This window comes from Suncus etruscus, chromosome 14 (genome assembly GCF_024139225.1).
Source record: "Suncus etruscus isolate mSunEtr1 chromosome 14, mSunEtr1.pri.cur, whole genome shotgun sequence".
In the NCBI taxonomy this organism is placed as follows: domain Eukaryota; kingdom Metazoa; phylum Chordata; class Mammalia; order Eulipotyphla; family Soricidae; genus Suncus; species Suncus etruscus.
The window spans coordinates 41,402,209-41,416,916 of record NC_064861.1 but is presented as its reverse complement, the minus strand read 5'-3'; the positions used below and the strand labels follow the sequence as shown (position 1 = coordinate 41,416,916).

The following is a 14,708-nucleotide window of genomic DNA, read 5'->3' as shown; positions in this document are numbered from 1 at the left end:
TAAATTAACTATATTGTTTAAAAAGGCTAACCACATTATTTTTTACATAATTTTGTAAATACTTTAAAAATTAAAATAAAACTTTTAATAGAAATATAAGACTTAAATTTAACACTTTTGTGTTCGGTTGGATTTTAAAACACAAAGAAGTTTTTCTTTTACCAACATTTTGTTATCTGTAAAGTGACAGAATCATGACCTTGCTCTAAAATTTTCTGAGAGGCAAAAAAAAAAGTTTATTGCCCTTATTTTCATGTTGCTTTTTAATGTTTTAATAATTACTTTACACCACTTAATGCACTAAACCTAATAACACATATCTGACAAAGTGTAGGGCTAACAAGGTGAAGCAGAGTCTTTCACTGATAACTCGGGGAGGGGCCAGCACAGTTAACAGCAGGAAGGCTAGAGGCAAATTATTTACAGTCCGCAGGGTGTAATGATATAGAGAAAAAAAGCAATCTTTTAAGATTAATTACTAATTTATTGGAATTAGAGGGAATGGCAACCGAAGAGGGGAGTCTGGGTTGCAAAAGTACCATGGGGATCATGGTTTTATTAATTGATTTGAGAATATGCAAGAGATGCCACTTTTCAGATTTCTTATGAATAACAAAGATTGGGTATTTCAAGGTGAATTGGAAGGCTTAAAGTGGGAGTGGCAGGGCCTGAGCTGGCTGTTTCCCAAGGCTGGCAGGAAAGAGGCTGAAGGAGGCTGAGGGCTGGTTTGAGCAGAATGTACTGAGTAAAAGGTACATTAGGCTCAGAAGTTTTAACAGCAAAGTGTAGATATCGCAAGGTTTTATGGCTTAGCAGCTGATACTTTGTAATTATTCTGCTCACTGTGCCCTTAGAATTTTTTGTAGGCACTGCAGCAGTTTCTGTTTTATGGCACTCAGCCTCACTTTTATTAGTTTGTTCCTCTGAATTCTTAAGAGGGGGGGCCTGGCCGTGGAATTCAGTGGGCAGAGGACAGACAACTATAGATTTAGGAGGGGGGGGGAAACGCCTGAAGGGCAGAAACCTGTGAATTAAGAGAAGCAGCCTGTTTTTGAAGGCTTAAGATTTGTTTAAGATTTTCAATTTGGCCAAGTAGTTTCATTTCTATAGCTTTAAGAGGGGGAGCGGTGAGAGGAGGGAATCTGCCATGGTTAGGGACTGAGCGTCTTGGGCATTTAGAATTTTTTCCCTGGGGTGCGGGGGATCAGTGGGAGGCGTTTGAGAAGGTAGCTGCAGAGGCTGCTGAGCAGGCGGGGAGGGGGGGGGGAAGACTTTTTCCATTAGGGAGAAAGACAGGAAAGGTAGTAGCACTGGCTTTTGAGCTAAGAGCATTATCAAGTTTGTTAGAGAGGTGAGACACCATGGATGTAATTGTGGTGAGTTGGGAGCTTAAGTCAGAAAAGGGGGGGGGGGAGAAAGCAGCAACAGTTTGTTGCCGCGTGTGGGGGAGCTGCTGGAATGCTGGCTCTGGGGAGCGACTTCCAGGCATAGAGGGCAGCAAGAGCCATGTTGGCAAGCTGGGACCTGGAAAGTGTGTGCTGTACCTTTAAGGTATGAAAAGAGGCGAGGCCAGCTATAAGAGCTTAGAGATCAGGATTCCTGCCTATCTGCAAGGGCTTTGCAGCGGAAAAAAAAGTTAACTTCCCAAGAGACAAAGAGTTCAGCTTTTAGATTCTAAGCAGGAGAGCGTGTAAGGGGCTTGGGGGCCATAGGAGGTTACGGCTTGAAATGGCTCTTTGAGGCTTTTCCAATTAAAGGCTTTGTATTGTTGCAATTGCTGGCTAAGGAGGGGAGGGTGGTGAGGGGAGTAAAGGTTTTGGTGGAACAGGGACGGAGCTAAGGCTAGGGAAGTGAAGGGCTGTTTAGGATTTTGCACAGAGGGCGCAGCGGCAGAAGTGAAGATGAAGGGTCAGAAGAGGAAGGAAACTGAGAGACAGAGTCAGAGCGAGAGGGAGCCTGGGAACACTAGATTTCTGGCAAACATCATGAACAAACATTAAAAAATTACAAATATCTTTTTTGGTAACCTCTATATGTCTGGCTTTCAACTCAGACTGTATATATTTAATGAATTTAAGTTCAGTACTCAACGAAACACCCATGGAAGTGAAGCCAACGGGCGAAGCCCCAAGAGCCAATCAGGGGCGGTGATCAGAACGACTGAAAAAACTGCAGTTTAAATTTTTGATTAAGGCTAACTCGTTTCAACGCTTACCCGGATGGGGTATTCCTGCGATTTATGAAACAGCTCCGGACTCGCCGACCCATAGTCGTTCGGGGTGTGGCGGTGGTCTTCGAGCTCAGCGTTGGGCGCCAAAATGCGGGGTCCTGAAGCCCCCCCAGGGGGGACCCGGCCAGCAGGAATTAGCTGGGAAGGCTTCTCAGACAACCGCACTCCTATTTTGCTGAGTAGAAGAGCAACCACACCTGTAAAAAATCTGAGAGAGGTTAATAATAAAGACCTAAGGCAATATCTCACTGCTCAAAGGCAATTTTATTTGATTACAGCTCCTTCTTATATAGTGAAGGAGAAGGGGGCAGTACAAAGGTGATGTCAGTCATACTTTTGGCGCGAAGGCCCATACAAGGCAAGGATATATTTCAGGCTTTAAGGAACAAAGAAAGTGAAGCATTCTCTAAATAAGGAAGTGGGCAGTGGGCTAGGGGGGCTGGATGACCTTCAAGCTATGATGAACGTGCTGTTTCCATGGAAATTTCTAGTGTCCTTCTAGCTGCATTCCTAATTGCTTGACTATCAGGAGGTGGTGCAAGATGTGCTTGCCTCAGTGATCTTGAACAGACAATGTAGCATACACTTGTTGATAACAGCCTAGTTCACTCCGGAATGTGGTCTTAAGGAGTGAGGCCTAGTTTCTGATAACGGTACCAGGCAGCTTTTGCTCTCCTCCGGGCTAGGGCTAATTATAACCTACAGCTGCACATTCCTTTCTCTTTAGCTCAAAAACTTACAGCAAGACTGCATGTAGCTTTTAGGTGAAAGGCTGGATTATGGCAGAAAGAACAGCAAAATGGCCTCAAACAAGTCACAGTCCCCAACAAGTTGGTTACTTTGACCCTACTATTGAGGGATGATTTTTTCTTGGATATTATTCAACCTTCTAGAGTCTCAATTTACTCATCTGTAAAACAGAACCAATAACCCCCAATGCTTCAACATTTTTTTGTAAAGATAAAATAAGACAATGAATCAGACTGATCAGGGACTAGGTAGGGTCACAGTAACTCAGCATCAAATCAAAAGACTCTAGGCAGGCTGGTTTAATCCCACCTACACTATGTACTGCAATGAATCTCTATGCCTCTGACCTCAGAAATTCGACTGAATTTTCTTTCTTTCATAGGCTAACATAGCCTTTCTCAGAGAACGACCCAAAGGATCACTGAGTTTCTGCTGGGTGTATGTCAGTTATAGTAGCTGGTACATTCCAAGTGTCTAGTAAAAATTTGTTACTATCATTATAGTGTCTTAGTATTGTTAATTTTCCTCCCAGAATGATAATTTCTGTCCCTGGATTAGATCACGTATTTCTTTTATTCTTTGATGCCAATGATGACATTTAACTTGCCCTAACAACCTGTCTCTCTCGGATTATTTGGTTGAAATAATAACAACAAAAATGTGCTTCTTGTGCATTCTACAGCTATAGTCCTATGACTCTTGGCCTGGAACTGTCAAAATAAACCTGAAATACAGTCTTCCTGCCAAGTTCTTTTTGAGAGAGAAATACTTAACATTCAATTTTTTTCCATTCTCCCTCATTGTTCCTATCTCCTTCTAACCCAGTTCTACTACAATGTATTGTGTCAGCAGTGCTAGAGTGCTTAGTAAAAAAAAACAGAGAGGGGACTTAATTTAGCTCCCTGGGCAGGGCATAGGATGGTGTGTTGAGAAAGCCTAAGGGTAGAAATGTGTCAGAATGTTCAGAAATGTCTGTCAGATGCCTCTGCGAGATTTCTCACAGAAATGTCTGTGAGAGTGCCAGAGGCAGACAGTATGATAGTATACTCTGTGACTGACTTGGAGTCATGGCTTATGAGAACCCCCATGTTGATCAGGAGTCAGAGCAGCAGGGAAAGACAGAGATACCTGCCCTTAAGTGATATTTTCTGGTGATGTGAGATGCCAGGGCATTAGTCTGTTGCCAACCCCTAATCATTTGTCAGAGCACCATAAACTTCTTTGTCACTTTTAGTTTTGATTATTTAGATTACAAAATAAATGAAGAATATATAAATGAAGAAATCAGGACTATATAGGAATAATGTTATCCTCTTAAATAAGTTTAAAGAAACATGGTATTGCTATAGCTTATCTCCTTTTGGTCTCACCAGGAAAGCAGGACTATCAGAGGTTAACTACACATATAAACAAATTGTACTTTTTGAAAAGTGCTATATTTCATTTATCAATGATCATATATGTAGATATACATCTTTGATTGACAGAAATATTTTATCCAAGTCTCCACAGATCACAAACATTTATAAAAAAAACTTATTACCTTACTCAGGTCCCTCTTCTTACTTAAAGAGGTTACCAGTACTCTAGACTCCTGACTATAAATGGAAATCTATCCAAAATTGGCTTTAGCCAGAAAGAAGAAGCTTAATGGTGGTTCACCTTCAAAACCCACTTGGATCCAAGTGTTCAAAGAATATTTCCAGACCTGGGGCTGGAGTGATGGCACAGTGATAGGGCGTTTTTGCCTTACACATGGCTGACCCTGGACTGACCACAGTTCTATCCCCTGGTGTCCCATGTGGTCCCCAAGCCAGGTGCGATTTCTGAGAGTATAGCCAGGAGAGGCCCCTGAGTATCACCAGGTGTGGTCCAAAAATAAAAAAAAATTTAAAGAGAATATTTTCAAACCTCAGTTTAAGTGTCTGTTTTCTTTCATCCTAAGTAGACTTCCTTTTTGTGTTATAAGGGTGGTTTCCAACAGCTCCAGTTCCCAACCTTATATCTAGCTAATTTAGCATCCTCAGAGAGAAACGTTTCTTTTGCCAGTTATTTTTTGTTTTAATAATAGTACAGAATGGCCATGGTTCTATTTGAAACTGCTTGAGGTTAGGTTTGCTCACCCATAAACCCAACAACCATAACTAGGATGATGTAATGTTTGCAAAAGCTCATCATTTTAATAGCCCTTATTGGCTATTATTGTCCCTTATTGGGAGATATCACATACCAAGTTCATAACTACATTATCTGATTATAAATCTATTTTGTGGGGCAATGAAACAAAATTAAATAACTTGTTTAACTTTGCATCTTGTAAATGGAGACATTAAAATTTGGAGTGGGAAAGTGTTCTCCCATTTGCTCTAGTTCTGCTTATTTCCTATTGACATCTGTCCATCACCTTTGCTTATGAGTGGGTAGTAAAATGAGAGCTGGAGATTTCAGAGAATATGAATAAGCAAGAAATAAACAAGCCATTTTTAAATGGAATAAAGAAGTTAAAGAGGTTAAATTTAAACTAGATCTGTTTCTTACTAAAACAAAATAAACACTATTTCTACTAAAGAAAAAAATAACCACAATAGTCCTTTTCTAAGTGAACCTACTATTTTTATTCAATAGAATTAGACTAAATTTTGAAGCATGTTCTCCAAGACTCACCAAGACTTCAGATTTCTCACTGTATTTCATAAGACCTGAAATGTAATCAAATCATTCTGTCAAGTAGACTCACCTGACCAGTCCACACTATGTTCTTCATATTGAACATCAGCAAAACCCTTTTATTGAAATATAAACCCACATCTTTCTAGGATCAGATCTTCCAGGTCTTTTCCTGCCTTTTCTTTCTCATAAGAAAGAGTTCTCCAATTGATTCTGATCCCTTGGGTTTTATGTAGCAGGGAGGTATAAGATTACTGGAGCCAGTTAGGTGAATCAAGGGAAAGTCATAAAAACAACTAACTACATGCTCTTTCCCTCAGGGGTCTTTTCTGCTGCCATTTTGAGATTTTTATGATTATCCAAATTTTATAGAAGAAGAAACTGAAACCAAAGGAGATTAATGATCCTGGCAGGGCCTCCCAATTCAGTTCCATCCTTTATAAAATAAGGTCAGATTATTGGTCAAACTTAGAAATAGTGTACCAACTATTTCATCCTCAACCTGAAATCCCACACTCCAGGCACACTCAGAAAGCAAAGGACCCAAGAACTGTTTTCTGTGCTGGTCTAACCCACCTTTTAGTCAGAAATTGGTCAGATCTGACATCCATTTTAACATAGGTGTGCCATGGTGTAGGCAGGACCGGCCCTCCCCAACCTGAAGTCTCAGGCTCCCAGAACACTTGGCAAATGGGATGTCCAAGCCCTAACTCCTAAGCTATATTGCCCTGCCTCTTGATCAGAAATTGGTCAGATCTGACATTCTTCTTCATCTAAACCCTAATTCATTCAGATGCATTTGAATCTACATGATAAAATTGCTACCTGTATCTCTTATTCAGAGGCAGGTAGGGCATGGCACTTCTCTTTCTCAGATATTATACATTCTCAAAACTCAATTAACACAGTAGAGTAACTAGTTGATAAATATTTAAATTTCTCAAATAACTCTGCACTGTAAAAAAATAAACCCTAAAAGCAAATGTATTCGTAGTAGCCATTTGGTACAAACAATTCAAAATTGAAAAACCTAAGTAAGCCCATCAAAACATGATCCTGGTCAATGAGGACCTAAAATCAACACTCACTGCACTGGTAACAGAAATTAAGAAAGAAATTTTCACTAAAATAAGCAATCAATAGATGAGAAAATCAGCCAACTTAAAGAACATTTTTCAGCTTCATACAAATTGAACTGAAAATATTAAATAACATTCTAGCAACCTATAGTTGCAGAAACTCAAGGGAGGAAAATCAAATAGATGAACTTTAAGACAAAATACAAGCCAGCATTGATAAGAAAGTTGAAAAATAAAAAAGTCAAATGGATGGTAAGAGTAATCTTGAATTATAATAATACCAAAATGTGAAGAAAAGGTGGAAAGGGAGGAAGGACTGGGTAGAAGAGATAATAGCAGAGAAATTCACTCTCTGGAGGGAGATAGTTGCACAAGTTCAAGAAGCCAAAAAGAGTACCAAACAAATAGATTCAAACAGAACAACACCAAGCACATAGTAAACAAAACGAAAAAAAAAACAATGAGACAAACTTCTTAAAGCAGTAAAAATTAAATATAATATAAAAGAAAGAACGTAAGAATCACAATAGATCATTATAAAATGGTATAGGCAAGAAAAGAGTGAAATGGCATATCCAAATGACTGGATGAAAGAAGCTTTCAATTTATAGTTCACTACCAAGCAAAGCTCTCATTTAGATGAGAGGGAGGGATTAAAAACATTCTCAGACAAAAAAAGAGCTGATGTGATAAACATTTGTGATAAACAAACTGACACTCAATGAACTACTAAAAGGCCATTTATATAAACCAAATAGCTGCTTGTAGAAGCAACAACCCTACACAGTAAAATTGCAACAAGGTCCTTTTATCAATAATATCCTTAAATGTCAATGGACTAAAACTTTTTCATCAAAAGGCAGAGTGGTGAATGGATCAGGAAAGAAAACCCATTTATTTGCTGCTTACAGGGAACACATCTAATATCACAGGATAGACACAGGCTCAAAGTAAAAGGGCAGAAAACAATTACAAGTTAATGGGGGAAAGAAGCATTGGACAACAATACTTATATTAAACCAAATGGCATGCAACCTAAAGAAAATAATTAGAGACAAGTATGGATACTAATTATTTATTAAGGATGCAATAGACCAAGAAATACTACCTCTAATCAACATATATGTAGAAAATATTTGTTCAAAAAGTTTTTAAGACAACAACCAAATAACAGCCACAATCCCAAATAAAAACAAAAGAAAGCAAAACAAAAAAAAATGAAAAAACAAATGAACAACAACAAAAATTTTGTGCTTCTTTTATTTATTTATTTTTTTGCATAGGCACAGTAAATATTGGGAGATTAGAAAGAAAATTCCCTTGGCCTAAGAGATACAGGGTTTCTCTACCCTTGAAGCATACTATTATGGGAATAACTACAGGCTCTATACATGCTCTTTTACTCTCCCCTAGGTCTTTTTGTGGTGACTGGACACTTTCCGTTCAGTCATGGATGATAAAATCAGGTCTCTGTAACCAGAGATCTTGGTATTTGCACAGGTCATAGGATGGAGCCTAGGATGGATTCTTTCTTTATGGTTCTAGAAGTTCTGTTCCATCACTGTTGTTTTAATAAATCTTCTGTAGTTGGTGGTCTTGGTTTTTGCACCGATCCTAGGACAAAGCCTAGGATAGAGTCTTACATTATGTTTCCAGAAGTTCTGCTCAGGTGCAGTTGTCTCCGTCAGATGTCTGGAATTAGAGATCTTGGTTTTTGTACAGATCATAGGCCAAAGCCTAGGGTGGGGTCTTTCTTATTGGTCTCAGGATAAGTTCTGCCTAGTCATGGTTGTCACAGTCAGTTTTCTGTAGTTAGCAATTTTGGCTTTTGCACAGATCAAAGGATGATATGTCTTCTGATTTCATCTTATTCTTAGGTGGTGAGATAAGACAACCTGCTCTTAGATCAAGTTGTTGCCATTTCCTCATTGTCAAGATGTCATATCAAAACTGGCACATGTTGGTGTCAGAGCAGTATTAAGAATATCCTAGAGAAAGTTTGATTCCTGGAGCTGTTGCTGAGAACTGTCAGTTCTAAGTCTGTGATCTAGGGTTTGGGGTTGGATGGTCGCTGTCTAATCACATGGAGTCTAATTTAGGTCCATATGACATATGTTCAAGGTGGGAGGTGCTCCTGTATTGTAAATGTATCAGTTCTTATCCCTAGTAGATAAGAGCTTGCTTCTATATGTAAAATTTCCCCTTTTTAGTATGCCTTTGCATACTAAATTTTTATTTCAGGATCGTGGTCATTATTTGATTGTTGTTTTATTGCTGTGGTGCTTTTCTGTTTTTTTTTTGTTTGTTTGTTTGAACTTTGTCATTGTGGGTTTTTTGTTTGTTTTATTGTTTTTGTTTTATTGTTTGTTTTTGTTCTTTTTTGTATTTGTGTTATGTTTTTCTTCCTTTATCCTTTTCTTCTTTTAAATTGATATTTATAACCTCTAGATGGACTCCTCCTGGTTTTTTGTTTGATTTTTGCACTAATTTTTTTCTTCAAACAGAACCACATAACTTGAATCATCTTGTTCTACCTCATAAATTGAGGGGTCTTGGATGGTACCAAGACCAAACAGTCATATGAATATTGAGTAGAAATTAAAAAAATGATCAGACGTAAACACCAAATCCAAAGCCAATGACTACAGAATCGATACCCAATCTACAACAAGTTAGACACAGAGGGGACCACTTATATTAGAAGCCCAGGGGGAGGAGTTTAAAGGAGGGGGATATAGGATGCATGCTAGGAACAGGGGTGGAGGGAGGACAACACTGGTTGTGGGACTGCCCCTGATTTAATGTCACTATGTACCTAAAATATTACTGTGAATGATTTGTAATTCACTTTGGTCAAAATAAAAACTTTTTAAAAATGTTTAATGCTTTTGCTCACAAACCCAGAGATGTAAACATAATAGTAGTGGAAATTTTTTTAATTAATTTTTTTATTTTTAATTATGAGAACAAGGATGCAAAGAAAGAGGACAAGGTAAAGTTACAGTGGAAGGACAATCACCCATAACATAATTCTCAGAAGTCCCCTTGCTGATATCTTAACTTTGAAATTTCAGCCAAAGATTATTAAGATAAATAAGACAGAATCCATGTACAATTACTTTGTCCCTCAAGTCCCCAGATTGTAACACATTATAATATTTCTTAACAGCACACAAGGCAATCTAAAGCCATAAAACATATGTAACTCCTTAAACATTGCAGGCATAGTATTTTTTTACATTTCCATATACATGCATATTAGCTTAAGTTAACCTCAAATTTTAAGTGGGTTCTTTTTAAGGATTAGAGTCAAAGGAGCACAGTAAAAATGATGTTAGAGTGTCAATTGTTGTTTGCGTAGGCCCACCAAAATATGAGGGACATGGAAAAAAATAACCTTGGCCTAAATACAAAGAGACCCGACCCCTGAAGTTTCCTGGCACAAGACCAACTCTAGGCTCCAGGCAAGCTAGATTGTCCAATCCAAGACACTGTCTGTAGTGCCAACACACTTTTATTTTTCACACAGTCTCTGTTGTTGGTATCATGTTTCTGTATTAAAGATCCTGGAATCTTCATATCCTACATTGAAGTCAGGATGTGGAGCGTCCTCTCGTTTCACCTCACAATCAAAGGGCAATGCAGGGAGCCCTGTCCTGTAAGCAGGTCGTTGTTGTTGTTAAGTCTTCTCAGTGTTAAGGGAAGTCTCTTTTGAGCAGGTCAATGTCTGAGCAGTGTAGGGTCTTCCATGGTAGAGGATTGCTTCCAGGTGATGTTATAGACCAGCCTGGATGTTTCGTGGATGGCTTCCCTGGTTCAGGGGAGAATGGAAAATGCCCTTTCTTCAGAGGTCTGTGCCAGGTCATTATGTCAATGTTCAGTGTGTAAGGTCCCTTTGCACTACAAGATATTTATGTTCCAATCTCTATTAGATAGGATCTTATTTGTATGTATAGTATTTTCCCATTTTAATGTGCCTATGCAAAAAAGGAGCAATGCCACATGGTGTTATTGGCGCATATGGGGGCCATAAGAACAATTCCAACGAGTCCCATGATATGGTTCAATCATAAGCATTAAACTGGGGGACTCTTTCACCAAAATTCCTTGTTAAACGTCTCAAAAAGAGAAGATAAAAAGTGGTTAGAATCGACACTGCATAAGACAACATTTAGTAAGAATTATAGCTGTCAGAGAAAGAACACAAAATATTCAGTAGTGGAAATTTTTAACACACCCCTCTTAATTATGGATAGATTCACTAGGTAAAATATCACTAAGGACAAAAGAGCATTAAATGAGGAACTAAAAATCTGGGACTAGTGGCCTTTCATACAAGAATTTTTATACTCAAAAAATTGAGTACACATTTTTCTTTAGTGCACATGCAACATTTTCCAGGACAGATTCCATTTTAGAACATAAATGTAACTTCCATAAATTCACAAACATAAGAAACATCAAGCATCCTATCAGATCACAATGCCACAGAGATAGAAATTGATCATAAAAAGAAGATACAATTAGACTTTTACCCCAGTTTATTACTTTTCTCTTCTTCAAACAAAACCACGTAACTTGAACTAGCTAGTCCTGCCTCCCAGTTAGAGGGGGAAATAAGGGAGGCACCAAGACCATACAGGTGTAAGACTACTAAGTAGTAGGCTAGGTACAGAGGGGACCACATATTCTAGCAGCCCCAGGGGTGAGGGAAGAGGATATGAGAGGTAGGACAAAAACGGAGGTGTAGGGAGGACAAATTGGTGATGGGAATCCCCCCTGATTTTATGTAAATATGTACCTAAAATATTATTGTCAACAATATGTAAGCCACTATGATCAAAATAAAAATTATATTAAAAAAACGAAGATGCAGTGAAACTCTAACAGCTAGATACTAAACAACATGCCGCTTAACAATAGTTTGATGAAAGAGGAAATCAAGAAAGATTCAAGACTAATGATAATTAAGAAAATGTTCCATATTGTTTTTCAAAATGGTTTGACCAGTCAAGATTCCCACTAGCAGTGAATGAGTCCCTGCATCCACATCAGCACTGATTATTTTTTTATGTGTGCCAGTCTCTGTAGTGTAAAATGACCACATATTGTTTATTCAATTTGCATATCCAGAATGATTAATGTTGAGGATCATGTTCATGTGTCTTTTACTCATCTGTAAACTTCTTTTACCCATCTATAAACTTCTTCGAGGAAATTTTATCTTTTCTCCCCTTTTTTGATAAGATTAGATGACTATTTTTTTTGAAACTGTACTGGTATTTTAAATATCTTTGATATTAACCTTTTATCAGATGAGTATTGGGTAACTAATTTCTCCCATTTTGGATGTTTGATCTATTTCTTTGAAAAAATTTCACCTCTTTAGTAAAGTTGATTCCCAAATATTTAATTTTTGAGGCACAATTGCCTCCACCCATCTTAGTTAGGCCCAGGCATGCCTCAGGCCTCAATATATTTTTTATTAGCAGGAATACCTTATAAAATAAAATGGGGATTTCCAGACACTGGAGAAAGATGCTTTTATCCAACCATCATCTTTATTTATTTAAAGATAAGGAAACTGAATTAATGGGAGGGAAAAACAAATCATAGATAACCAAACTGGGATTTGAACATAGGGCCTAAATTGTAACAGAATATTGACAGCTAAGGAAAAAGCAGGTTAAGGAGCTGGCATGACACCAAAGCAAACTTGCCTGTAAGATGCCACAGAGGAGTGTATATCTTCATGACCTATTAGGAGACAGTTGTTGCAGGTAACATTGAAGTGTCCCCAGGGAAACTCCAAAACTGACCCAAAGGTCTTACTGTCCTATTTTATTCAGGTAGGTCATTCCCATTGACTCTAGAAGGGAAGGCACATCTGTCATTATGCACCAACTGGGAAATTCACAAAATTTGATAAAGGAGCCACCCTGCTCTCTCCCCATCAAAGCTGAGATCTGACAAATAGGGCTATTAACTCTGCCAGGCTCTCAGGTTGTCATGGATACCAATTGCCCAGCAAGATGCTTCTTCTGCCCCTTGGTCCTGAAGCTGCTTTGCTCTTCAGCCCTGACTCATATTGGCAAAGAGGTTTTCTTCTCTTCACCTTCCCAAAACTGATTCCAAAATTATAAAAGGCATCTGAGGACTCAGAGCTGAAAGAGTTTGTTCTATTCCTTGTCACCTTTTAAGTTACTGTTTTATTACTGTTGTGCAATATATGCTAACTGCATTCACATGAAATGAATGTGTGTATGAGCTCAATGGTGCTCCTAGAAAGTGTACATATATGTAATTATAACTACAACAGAAGAGAGAGAACTAAGGAAAACATCGACAAGTTGAGACTTTTGTGTGTTTACTACAAAAAAGTTCATTGGTAAGCTTGAGAATTGTTAAAACTATTGATAGCAGCACAGTAAAATGAAGTCTAAAGTTTGTTTCTGAAGTAGTATTCAAGTTTCCCCAATATGGGGTATTAATTGATATTTCTGTCTCTAATACCTTATACAAAACAGTCATCAACACTCAATAACTATTTAATCAGCTAAGTGTAGTAAACTGCTTTTAACTTTTTCAACAGTACTTATCTCTTCAGTCTTACAATACAATTTTTTTTAAAATATGGAATGCTTCATGAATTTGAATGTCATCCTTGTGTAGGGGCCATGCTAATCTTCTCTGTTTCGTTCCAATTTTACTATATGTGCTGCCGAAGTGAGCACACAATACAATGGTACAGTTGTCCACCCCAGGTTAAAATGTGAATGTGAGAAATATTATGGTATAAGTTTTCTTGAAATATCCCTATACTAAGTGGATAGAGGAATGTCGGAGGGAGAGAGACATGAACAAACTAATATAATAGAAAAAAAAGTCTGGATGAGACAAAATCCAGATGTCCTTTTATTCTTCTGAATTCTTTATTTTCTGTCAAAACCAAGAAGCCAGAGATGGGCCCAAACTGCTGGTGTCCACAGGGATTTGTAGGCAAGACTCTGACAAATATCTCAATCTTATTTATTGGAGGAGTACAGGAACCTATGACAAAAACCCTAGGCCTGAAATGAGATGAATAGAGAGAGCTGGGTTTGGGACCAGGTTAAGGTCAGATTGAGGGCCAGGTAAAGTAAAAAGATACAGATGAAAGTAGCCAAAGGTCCAAATCAGGGAGAAAAATCCATAGTCGGGGTAGAAACAGTTCACTCCCTTTGCTCCTTTAACTGTATCTTCAAACTGCCAACCAACTCTCCACACCCATTTTTCCATGTGTGTGTGTGTGTGTGTGTGTGTGTGTGTGTGTGTGTGTGTGTGTGTGTGTATGAGAGAGAGAGAGAGAGAGAGAGAGAGCTAATCATAAAATCATGATTAGGGTCTTATTTAAAGGGGTGGACCCCTCTTATGGCTGGCTGGCTCTGGACTGACTGTAGGACTAGAATTTTCTTAAGTATTTATCAAACACATAAAGATAGTACAACACTAAATAGATAAAATCCAGTTAGATTAACTTTTGTTGCTATTGAGAATTGAGCCAAAGTGTCTCAGCCAGAGGCCATCTTTGGCTCAGCTGTAAACCTCACTAAAATCTCAAGGATAAAATGGCAAGATATATCCCTTGTTCATACTCAGTTCACTGCAGGCTGGTGTGTGTCTGAAGGTAAAGTGTTTTGTTCCAGCATCACCATTAATGTTATCATTTTGTTTTTCTCACTCAGTGGAATATAGTGGAAAAACCACTGTATTTGCCCGAGGCAAGGAAAAGTGCCCAACAAAGCACAAAATGCTTCTTCTTCACATTTCATTGACTAAAACCAATCCCTTGATGAAGGGAGGGAAAGTTGTTGAGCTATAAAAGAGTGTTTAAGCCAAGAACCTGTTATTCAATCCTGATTGCAAGAATATGGAGATCATAATTTGTGAGCTTCTCCCCTAATATGTAAACAGTTTTCCTTTTGTATACTCAGTAAATTTTA

The 14,708-nt window shown here is 38.2% G+C and overlaps 1 non-coding gene across 1 annotated transcript; it reads right to left on the bottom strand.

Annotated features, from left to right (window-relative positions):
* Positions 1–13,353: 13,353 nt before the first annotated feature.
* LOC126029043 (U6 spliceosomal RNA) lies at positions 13,354–13,460 on the bottom strand. The gene has a single exon (XR_007502702.1). It is a non-coding gene; the product is annotated as a U6 spliceosomal RNA (small nuclear RNA).
* Positions 13,461–14,708: the final 1,248 nt, after the last annotated feature.